The sequence below is a fragment of the Camelus ferus genome, chromosome 4, assembly GCF_009834535.1.
Source record: "Camelus ferus isolate YT-003-E chromosome 4, BCGSAC_Cfer_1.0, whole genome shotgun sequence".
NCBI classification, from domain to species: domain Eukaryota; kingdom Metazoa; phylum Chordata; class Mammalia; order Artiodactyla; family Camelidae; genus Camelus; species Camelus ferus.
The window spans coordinates 18,455,544-18,466,466 of NC_045699.1; positions in this window are offsets into that span (position 1 = coordinate 18,455,544).

Genomic DNA, 10,923 nt, shown 5'->3' on the forward strand with positions numbered 1-10,923 from the left:
TTAAAGAACCTAATAATTCAACCTTAAAAACTGAGTTCCTGCATCGTGTTTTTATTTTATTTTTGAGAGGGAAGTAATTAGGTTTTCATTTATTTACTTACATATTTAAATGAGGTACTGGGGATTGAACCCTGGACCTCGTACATGCCAAGCATGAACTCCACCACTGAGCTATACCCTCCCACCTCTACATCATGTTTAAAAAAAAAAAATCAATGTCCAACAGCAGGAAATTGGCTGAATAACCAAAAACTTTTTTTCAAAAATGCCTAAAGACATGGAAAAAGATAGACATCATATATTGAGAAGTCTTTAATAGTGTAGCTATAATATTTCATTTTTAATTCATATATGCACATAGAAAACTCACCAAATGGCTAATAGTGTTAATGCTATTAACAGCTGTCTTAAGTTCTTTCATACATTTGCATTTTCAATAAGCATATTGCTTTTGTAATAACCAAACCACAACTGTTACTGTAAAAATTAAATCGGAGTTCCTGTGCAGTGTTATTTAATTGCTAAAGTACTAGAAATACAACTATTTCACCTAGAGGGCTATCCCAATCTAATGGCATTGTAAAGACGCCATTAGAACACAGCTGCCATGGCCAGAGAAATATGAGAAATGTGTATGCATATATTTGGTTGCGTTTATAACTACTTTGTTTGCATGGACACAAATGTCATATACAAAACATCTCTCTCAGCTTGACTGGCTGTCAGGGCACATGGATCAATTTCAACATTGATTAGTTGTAATCTAAATGCTCCTTAGCAAGTATAGTTTCAAGCTCATTGTCACCTACTAATTTTCAGTAGCTCAGTGAAGAGAAATCCAATTTTCATTTTTAAAACTTAAAAATAGCACTTCTGTTATTTCAAAACTTCATCTACTTCTCCAGATATTCTAAAGTCTATCCATAGATCAAGCAGGGATCTGAGTTCCCATGGAATTAATTTATCTGACTTCTATCTGGGTGTGACACGACTATCTGGATTGAGAATCATACTAAGGGGGAAAAGATGCGATACCCTTCATTTTGTTGAGAGTGTTAATCATATTACCATGTTTTCTTTAGAAAGACCTCAGGAAGAAATTTCATTTGGACATTTTAAATAGCAAAGAGCAGGCAAAATTCTCCAGAAGGAGTTTGTTTTCATCTTGTGGGTATGAATCGACTGACCAGGGGTCCCTTTTTTGATTGCTGTGGCACAGCTCGGAGCCAAATGTGCAGCCCAGCTGTAGCAAATGTGTGAATCAACGTGGTGTGTGTTTTTAAACCCAATTCTTGACTCAATTTTACGTTCCCACCATGCTTTCCTTTCTCCTTTTTGTTTCTTCTTAGGGAAAAAAAAAAGATTCCGCTCAAGTCATACGCGTGCGTGGGAACAAATCAACAAGGACAGAAGAACTCAGGGTGAAAAGCAGCAGCCTCTTGCCACTCTGTTTTCTGCCTCCACCCCAGCCCCACTCTCCAGATTCAACCTCTTTTAACTGTTTGTTTTTAGTTCCTTTAGCAGTTACCTCCATAAATCTAGATAAGAGGCTTAACCTCTTTTTCTCCATTTATCAACTTGAGATAGTATCTCTAGACACCTTAATATGAAAAGGGAGGATTTAGCTCATTTAGTCTCAACCTCCTCCTCTTCCAAGGGTTTTATAATGTTATTTTCAGTTCTTCTATCACTCTTACCTTTGCAATTTTAAATACATAAACCTTCTAATCAGAGGCCCCCCACTCCCAGACTTTTAATCACTTGTAGTATCATAATCTGCCTAACTTTAAAAAGTGAAGGCAACTAACACAAATGCCAGAATATTAAGGCCAAGAAGTCTTCCTAATGAATACAAAATTACACACTTAAAGAGCCCTAGAAAATAGGAAGGGTGGTACCACAGGCTAGGTCGGTTTCAGACACCATGGCAAGCTCTGAGTTTTGTCATGGTGTCAGCCTCATTTACAGTTCAGCTTAACCTTAGAGCTTAAACTGAAGTTTGAACAATGAGTTGTAGGCATCTACCCTGACACTCAAGTGAACTCCATTCAAAACTTGTGTGGTTACTTAAAGCCTTAGGTTTCAAAGTTAAGTAGAAAAGCTTTTCTCTCCTCCTAGTAGAAAAATTAAGTAGAAAAGCTTTTCTCTCCTCCTAGTCTCCTACTGCCCCCCATCTGAACGTTGCTTCAAGGGTTCAGGGTGATGGGTTGTGTTGACTTCAACCAGTGGGGTGGGGTACACAGGTCTATCCCTGTAACATCCTTGCCATGGTTTAACTTGGTAACATCCCACCCATGGGCTCCTCACTGTGGGACACACAGATAGGGGGAACCTCACAGAAGAGCAGTGAGAATGGCTCTGGCAAAGACAACAAGGACAGCAAGCTGGGCTTAGCCTCCCACACCATTCAGCACCAGCCTTGCCATGAAAAGACAAAAAGGCCAGTCCTGACTGCAAGTACAAGGGCTGTTAATCAGATCAGAGTTAACCCTGCACCCCTGTCTCATGATGAGCCGGTATGGTGTGCGGAGTTGAAGGGAGGTAGGGAAGCAGCAAGGTGATGTGGGACAATCAGGGGAGCTGTGAGGCTGTTAAAAAGAACTGCCCAGGTGTTAAGAGTTAGGACCTAAAGTAGAGGGATAGGGGAACAAAGAAGAAGTATGACAGGATGGCAGGAATTCTTAGGTGAGGATATGTATGGATTTGAAAAATTATGTTTAATGCTGTAATAGTTTATGTTTGAGAAACATTTAAGAATTATGAATACCTTGCTCAGAAATTTGAGGGAAAAATAAGAAGTTAAAGGTTGAGAAGTACTGCTTTAGAGAGAAAATCTGTGTACTTAATAATCTCTAAATGAATCCTTTGATTCAAATCTGCCATAATTGATTACATTTGCCTGCTCTTAATTCTCTGGTGTAATAGGAAAATTTATAATGCATCATTTAATACCACAATGTTGCTTTAGGAAAAAAAAATTAACCCTGCACCCAGACTGAGCTTTCGGAGCAAGTGAATGAGTGAAGTGGTGATTAAAGGGGGCTCCAGGGGCAGTTTTGGTTTGTTTTATTTCTCCTAACAGAATGGGCCATTTGTATTTCCTACCCTATCCCTCTCCATCCTGCTACCGTAAGTGCTATTTTTTGTTTTTTGCTTTTAGTTCAGACCCTCTTGAGTGACCCTCAGCCCACTTACAACTGAAATCTTCAGCAGCGAGGACTTGGTGCCCACCAGAGGCTCTTAAATTTTAGTTTGCTTAATAATCATTCGGCAAAATTGTTAAAAATGCACATGTTTTTTTACCCCACCCAGTCCCTACCCCACCACCAGGGCTAAAGGAGGGACTAACGAGCCTTTACCATCGGGAAAACAAAATTCCAGGGCCACCAGGATGACCAAATCCCACACCTGAGACCCCTAGCAGCCCTCCCTCCTCCACCCCAAACCTCCACGTTTAAAATCTCTTCCATCAACTCCTCCTTTTCTCCCCAGAAAAGAAAACAGACATGAACGCGCCACTCAGTCCTCCCCACCCTACATCCCCAGGAGAGGCCCCTTGGTTAATTAACCACTCTTAAAAGGCTCTCATCAAGCAAAAGAGAAAGTTCCCGGTCTTTAAAACTCTCCGGGAAGTCCAGGGTAACATTTCCTCTCGGAAAGCTCTTCGCCACGATTTTCCCAGGGCTGCACTTGAGTGAAACCCCCAAAGGAAATTACCACTCAAATTAGGCAGGATGTGCTGGCTGCTTGTTTGGCCTCAGCCGCGCAGGACGCCCGGCAGGCAGCGCAGGCGGCTAACAAGCCAGGAGAGGGGCGCCCGGGCTGCGCGAGGCGGCGGGGCTCGGGGCGGGGCCCGCGCGCCAGTGCTTAGAGGCCCGGTGCCTGTGCGGGAGTAGAAATGAGCACGTGGGACAAGACAGGCCTCGGGAAGGCACGGTGAAAAGTGACGCCGGGAAGCAAAGCCATCTGCTCCTTTCCTGCCAAGTCCTTCACTGCTCTCCCCACTGTTAGGTGGGGACAGAAAATGCTGGAGCCTGGTCACCCTATCCTGGAACCTGCCCGAGTGCACAGGCCTCCAAGGGTCAGACTGTAAGCTCCTTGAAAGCAAGAACAAGATCTATTTTGTTTTGTTTTTTCCAACTGTCCTGGATGGTCCAGCACTAATAAGTCTCCAGGGACATGAGACTTCCCATGCTGAAAATGGGACAGGATTGGCCGGGCAAACCAAAATGGTTGGTTTGACCTATTTTAAGATGATATGTATCATTCTGTCTATGATTTAAATCTCAGTTTTGGTAGAGTTGTTAATCAATTTATATTTAATCATCTACGTCTACTTATTGGTTTGATAAGGAATGTGTGTAAGTGAATAGACGTAGGATGTCTATAAGCTTTAATTATAGTAAGGACATTGAGATGAAATTAAACCCTTAACATTCTATATAGATTTTTGCATGATGGAAGTTTCTCTGCCTGTTGTGTTATTAACTATTATATATAGCTTTTGCTGAAAATCCACTTACGATTGCATTTTTGACTATGGAAGTTACATTGAGTTTTTCACCCTTCTCAATTCTCAATTATAACTACTCTGCAGGGAAACTATCACCCTGATTATTTATTGACCTCAGTTTGAATGCCCATCTGATCAAGACTGCAACCTGGAGATCCTGACCTTGCACATTTTGTTCTTACTCAGCTGTTGTTTTAAAAGCCTACAGCTATGGATGTCATTCTGCCTCAACTGTGGAGTGTTTTTATTTTTTGTTTGATGAGCTTTTGCTTCCTACTCTTTTATTTCACATTCTGTGGCCATCATTTAATGTCTTTTTTTTTAAAGGTATCAATCACTGTCGGTCAGCACTCGTGTCACATGAGTTTAATAACTGTCAAAGCCAATCCTCTAACAAAGTACAAGGGATAAACATTCCACGCTAAGCTATTGTGGTATGCAGCAAAATTAAAAGTCCCCCTCATTAGAAACATGAATAGACACACCCTTAAAGAGTCAGAAGACTAGGGTAGAAATCCCAGCTTACCTCTAGCTATCTGAATGTGGACAATTATGTGATGTTTCTGGGACTCTGCTTCCTAGGCTATGAGTGGGAAGGATGGACTTTTTCAGAGGTTCTCAACCTGTGATCCATGAGCGGTATTTAGGGGGCCTGTGAACCCTCCTGAAGTTATAATGCATTTAGTTAGTACATCTTTATGTGCACCCCCACCACCCCGCACCAAGAGGATCCACTGCTTCCCCGACATCAAAGGAGTGCATGACCTAAAAAAGATTGAAGACTCCTGTGCCAGATGGTGTTTGAGAACACTCTGAAGGCAAAGTGTAAGTAAGTAGTTTTCAAAATCATTGTCTTTTTAAAGCCAATTTGGCAGAATCTATCAAAATTTCCAAAATAAGGAATGTGAACAACTTGCTCAGAGGCAGTGGGCAACCTGGTCTGCCTGATGCAGAACAGCATTGGAAGAATCCCAAATTCAGGCAACAAAAAGTTCTCTTAAGTGTCAGACTAAGGAACTTGGAGCGAACCTTGCAAGTAGGGACACACCTGTTAGCAGTTTCTGAGATATGTGCCACAATGAAAGCACTGTTTGGGGAAGATCAAATAGAATCCATGTGGTAGGATGACACTAAAAGAGGCTGGAGAGGGTGGTAGGACACCAAAGGAGCCCTCTTACAGGACAGCATTTCCTCAACTGTTTTCTTGTTAATCTAATGACCTGAGACTTGTTAACAGGTATTCCTCCCCAAAAGGTGCTGTGGCCAATAATCTGAGGAAATGCTGAGTTAGAAAGTGAGCAGGTTTTCATCAGGTGATTCAGAACCTCTAAGAGATTGCTACTGAACACAGTGTTTTCCCATTATAGATTGACCCCCAACCCTCCCCATCAATGCCTATTGATCCCTCATAGTTCACTACTGATGGTGAAGAGTATGGACCATGATGCTCAATGAATAATGCTTCTGCTGTTGTTAAAGATGACTTCACACATCTTATTTGTTAGGTTACAGTACTTCTTTTTAAGACTTGGAATTGCTACCCATGGACAGCAGTTACAAAGTTCTTTAACTCCAGCCCAAATCTACCTCTTTATCTTTTCTGTACCTTTAAAACTTTAACTGTTTACTCAACCAACCAAGTCTTGGGGACACAAAGGTAAAAGACATCACTTGCTGTTAGTTGCTACTATCTAGTTGTGGGGACAGATAACTAAATAGACACTGATCACCCTTAAGAGAGACAGACCCGGCAGCTTCATTGAGCTCACCCAGAAAGGACATTTATCCTCACTGTTGGAGTTTAGGGATTACTCTCAAGATGAGGTCACATCTAAGCCACATCTTGAAGGGTTAGCCAGAGATTTACCAGAATGAGAAGAAAGAAGAATAAAGTTGGTGCCGAGGCTCCGAGGTCTTAGAATTGGGGAAAGCTGAGCAGAAATCTTTTCAGAGAGGTGGTAACTATTCCCTTTTAAGAGAAAAGCTTCTAGATCCCCATGCCTGAGCCCAGACGCTCAGTGACCCCTGGCTTTTCGGTACAGAAGATAGCAATGGTTTGGGAAGAGCCAGAACCCACTTCCCTGGGGATGGAAAGTCTGGCCATGCTTCTGTGACTTTCCCAACAAAGCTTCACTTTCCCAGCATAACCAGCTCCTCAGAGTCCCCAAGACAAAAGTTGCCTGGCTTCTGAGGGAACCGGCACGGGCCAGCTGCAGGAGTGAACAGGGATTCACAGCCACCGTGGGGACAATGCTCCCAGCCAGGGTGGCAGCCCCTTCTTCTTGAGGCTCAGGAGCGCTGAGCAAGAGGGAGGTTTGATTTGGTTTGATTCCTCCCCAAGCTCAGCGAATTGGGCTTTTCAGAAGATATTCTTGCGTTTCAGTTCACACCCCATTGGATTTCACTTCAACCTGAAAACTCACAGGGAAGGTCAGCTGAAACAACTGAGTTTGGTCGGCTCTCCCCTCAGAGCCATAAATCACCCTGCTGCCACGGAGGAAAAGAGGAGAGCTGAGAAACTTGGCCGATTCTGATCTAATTTACCCCAAGTGCGTGTGTGTTGGGGAGGGGACGGTGGGGGAGGGTATGTTGGAAAGGGCAGGAATTTTCATTTCCCACCTGCTTAGGTTTTCATTATAAAATGTTTCCATCACGGCACTGAAGTGTATTTCCCTAAAACTAGATGGTGCCTGCTATGAACAGGCGGCAAGTACAGGCCCAAACGAATAATAATGATCATCATAGATGCCCTTTATATGGGCCAAACGCTACACCAAGCCCTTGACTTTCATTAGTCAGTGTGATCCTCAAAATAAAACCCCATGAGGTAGGTGCCATCATTATCACTACTTTATAGAGGTGGAAATTAGACTTAGCTAGAAACTTAGCAGAGCTAGGATGTAAATCAGGCAAGTGAGCATCACCACTCAGACTGCACCGGGAGTTTTCTGGCCCCAGGCCCAGGGAACCCCATCTTTAGCAGGGGGCTGAGCGGCCATGAGGCAGGATTCCCTCACCAGGGTGGAGGCTGGAGGGTGGAGGTGCTGATGAGGGCCACCTGCTAAGGTTCCTTCTGACCTGATGCCTCCCTGATGCTCTGGCAGGTCCAACAGGAAGACAGAACTCTGTCCCTCTTCTGCTAGCATGGAAGCACCCCCCTGGGGCTTTGCCCTGCAGTCTCCGCCACTGGGAGCAAAAAATCTCATTAACATTAATGGGTTGCCTCTTTGCCTCAAGGGGGACATAGACTTCTAATTGCTGTGAAAAGAGGCCTGGGAGACCCCACCCCTGCTGCCACTCCTGTTCTGGGAATCCTTGCCCACGGCTCCCCACTGGGGAGTCCAAGGCCTGGCAGCTGCTTTCTCCAGCTTTGGCAGGCTGGCGATTCAGCATTGGTTTGGTTTCTCTGATAATTAAGTCATTTATAAAATAAAACTCATGTGCTCTTAATGTCCTTTTTGAAAAAGCCATCACAGCAGCCAGCTGCCTCCAGCCACCTCTGAATTCCTTTCAGGGTCCCTACGGTGAAAGGCCAATTCCAGTACAATATGGAGACATGCAGGTCTGGGCCCTGTTTAGTCTGCATCCCATCAACAGAATCTTTTTTTTTTTAAACCCCATCACAAGATTATAACATCCTGTTTCACATGGTCTGAAGCTGCTTTTGGGGGGGTAGTAGCTGCATAAACAGCACTACTCCCTCATGTCCCCCACCAAGTTATGCAGAGCAGTAAGCCCACTCTGAGATATGGACACCTGGCCAGGGATTGGGTGACATTTTAAAAGAACTGTGCGAAGGATCTGGGAGCCAAATGCTTGCATGGGGCGCAGAAGAGCCAGGGTCATCCCAAGCATCCTACGTGCGCGCAGCCCACGCGGCCCAAAACAGGCAGAACAGAGATGCTGAAAAGCGAGCTACGACGTAACTACAATGGGGAGAAAGCGAGACAGAAAATGGTGAAGTCAAACAAAGGGGCAGGAAGAAAAAGCATAGAAACAAAAGTGTTCCACCCTCTGCAGGGCGAAAGGAGCCGCTGCCGGCGCCCCAACTCGGTCTCCTCTCGCCACCTAGTGGCCATAATTTGTCACTGCAACGCAGGCTGCTGCGGGAGCTCTTGACGCGGGAAGGTGCCGGGAGAAAGCCATTATCTCCCAGCCCCAAAAGAAGACCTACCCAACAACGCAAAGGCTAACTTAAGCCAAAATCACGACCAGGAGAGCAGACCGTTCTTTATGAAAGGGCTTGTTTGTTTAGATTCAAAATACCGTGCAATTAAGGAACAAATGTGCGTCTTGCTCAGTCTCCTCAGTGAAGGGAGGTTGGGACTGGAAATTCCCCAGCCCCTAGCAGTTCCTTTAAAAGGATTCACGTATGTAGCACATATTTAAATCTCCTTCAGGAAAAGCTGGTTTTCTATTTAAAAAGGACTATTTGCTACTTCAGTTCTCCGACCCTATCTAGATGCCAAATATTCTTAAGTTTAGAAGAGGAGAGAGCAAGGATGATGTTACATGGATTTTTTGGCCGGAATTCACTCCCTAGTGGAGGAACCCCAACTTTGATCCTCATCTAGTAATTAGCTTTTTTTTTGGAAAAATACATAATACAAATTCCAGTCATTTTTTTCTGAAAGATTTACCCCATTCCCAAATACAAAATATTTGAGGTTTCAGATGATAAAATCTTGGTACTGGTATTCACTGATGAAGTAATAAAATGTAGAGCTTTTCAGCAGTGAGAATTAAGATATTAAGCATAAAATACATGTGTAAATCATTAAACTTGTATGTGTATACCCAAATGTATACCCTGAATGGTTATGCTTCTTGCCACAGACTTTACTGTCCGTGCCAAAAATTCTGTGTATTATTTTCTAAGAGTATAACAAAAAGTATATACAGCCTCTCAAAATTCAATTTCTCTGTGCCTATATATATACATATATACAGGATGAACAATCGTCCATCTCAGCAGCCGTCTGCTTTATCAGGTGCCTCTATGTAATTATCAGATCACTATATATATATATAGTGTCTATATATATATAGACACTGGCAGATAAAGGTGTAGCCTATATCTGTCCATACAGAGAAGGTCCAGTGTTTGTTCCACGGCTCATCTGTGCAGGTCTGTGAGGTCACTGGCCATTCTGGGATGATAATGTACACTCCTCCATGTGAGGCAATTTCTGTGTTACTTTGGTACTGGTGACTGAGGGTCTAAGGCTTCTCCAGAAATTTCCAGTGAGATACACTGGCTTGCTGTGGGGCCAAAGACCCTGTGGTAACTGACTCCACCTGAAGCCTAACCTCCAGCGCACTGAGCGTGGCACAGTCAGACAAGCTGGCTTGGTTCTGTCTGTACTGAATTCAAAGGGCTGATTCTTGGCTTTAAGAACCAAGCAAGCTCAAGGATAGCAATCACAGGGAAGAAAACAGACCCTTACAGAGATAGGAGAGAAGGAAGATGTTAAAGAGTTTGGCAGCTGCTTTGGTTAAGAAGTTATTTCACTTTGTTTTCTACTTTACCATCAGAGATTTAGTCTTTTCTCCCCATTTATTCACCCCAGGCCAAACCTTAGGAAATTAACTTCTGCAGGCAATGAAAGGTACTTCTCTTGAGGCAAATCACATGGTATCGCTGTGGGCTCTTGGGTTGCCATCAGTTGGGAAAAGAACTCCTTTCTAAAGCAGCAATGCCCCTGATAGATAATTAGATTCACAGTAGCATTTAATATGGGCTCTTGTAAATCCGTCTTCTAAAATTTCAGCCCCAAACTGGATGTAATAGAATCTGCCACAGCATGACACTTGAAATCAGTCAAGACAGGTGAGTCACTCCCGCTTCCACTCTCCTCCCAAGTGCCCCAGGATCACTGATAATATCAAAATTAACAAGGAAGACACTCCCAGCAGCTTCTGCTGGGAAGATGTCTGGAAGCACCGAGCTTCCCACCACTGATGTAGACAGCTAACTAAGGTGGTGATGGAGACTTGACCAAGACAATATTCCAGAAGCCACACGGGGTATGAGGCATGGAGAAGGGAGAAGCAGGGAGCAAAGCAACGGGTAACAGCTAGAGAACTGAGTGCAGAGTCCCTGGAAAGCAGTTGTCAGAGCAGAGCTCTCGGGAAGGCAGCAACTGACTTCTGAGGGCGCAGATGTCACAGTAACACAGACACCCTAAATGAACTTTCACATCTCAGTTCAGCTGGCTGAGAGGACGTCCTGGCCATTTCTGTTTCCTCACTCCTCAGCACATAGCTTGACAATAACTCCAGTCATCTGAGCCTCTCCCTGTTCCTTAAAGAAACAGGGGTGATGGTGGCGAAATAAAGTGAGCAAGATGTCACTTCTTTTTGTTCATGACCCGTCACCTACTTTCCTTTAGAAATGATCCCAACCCTCT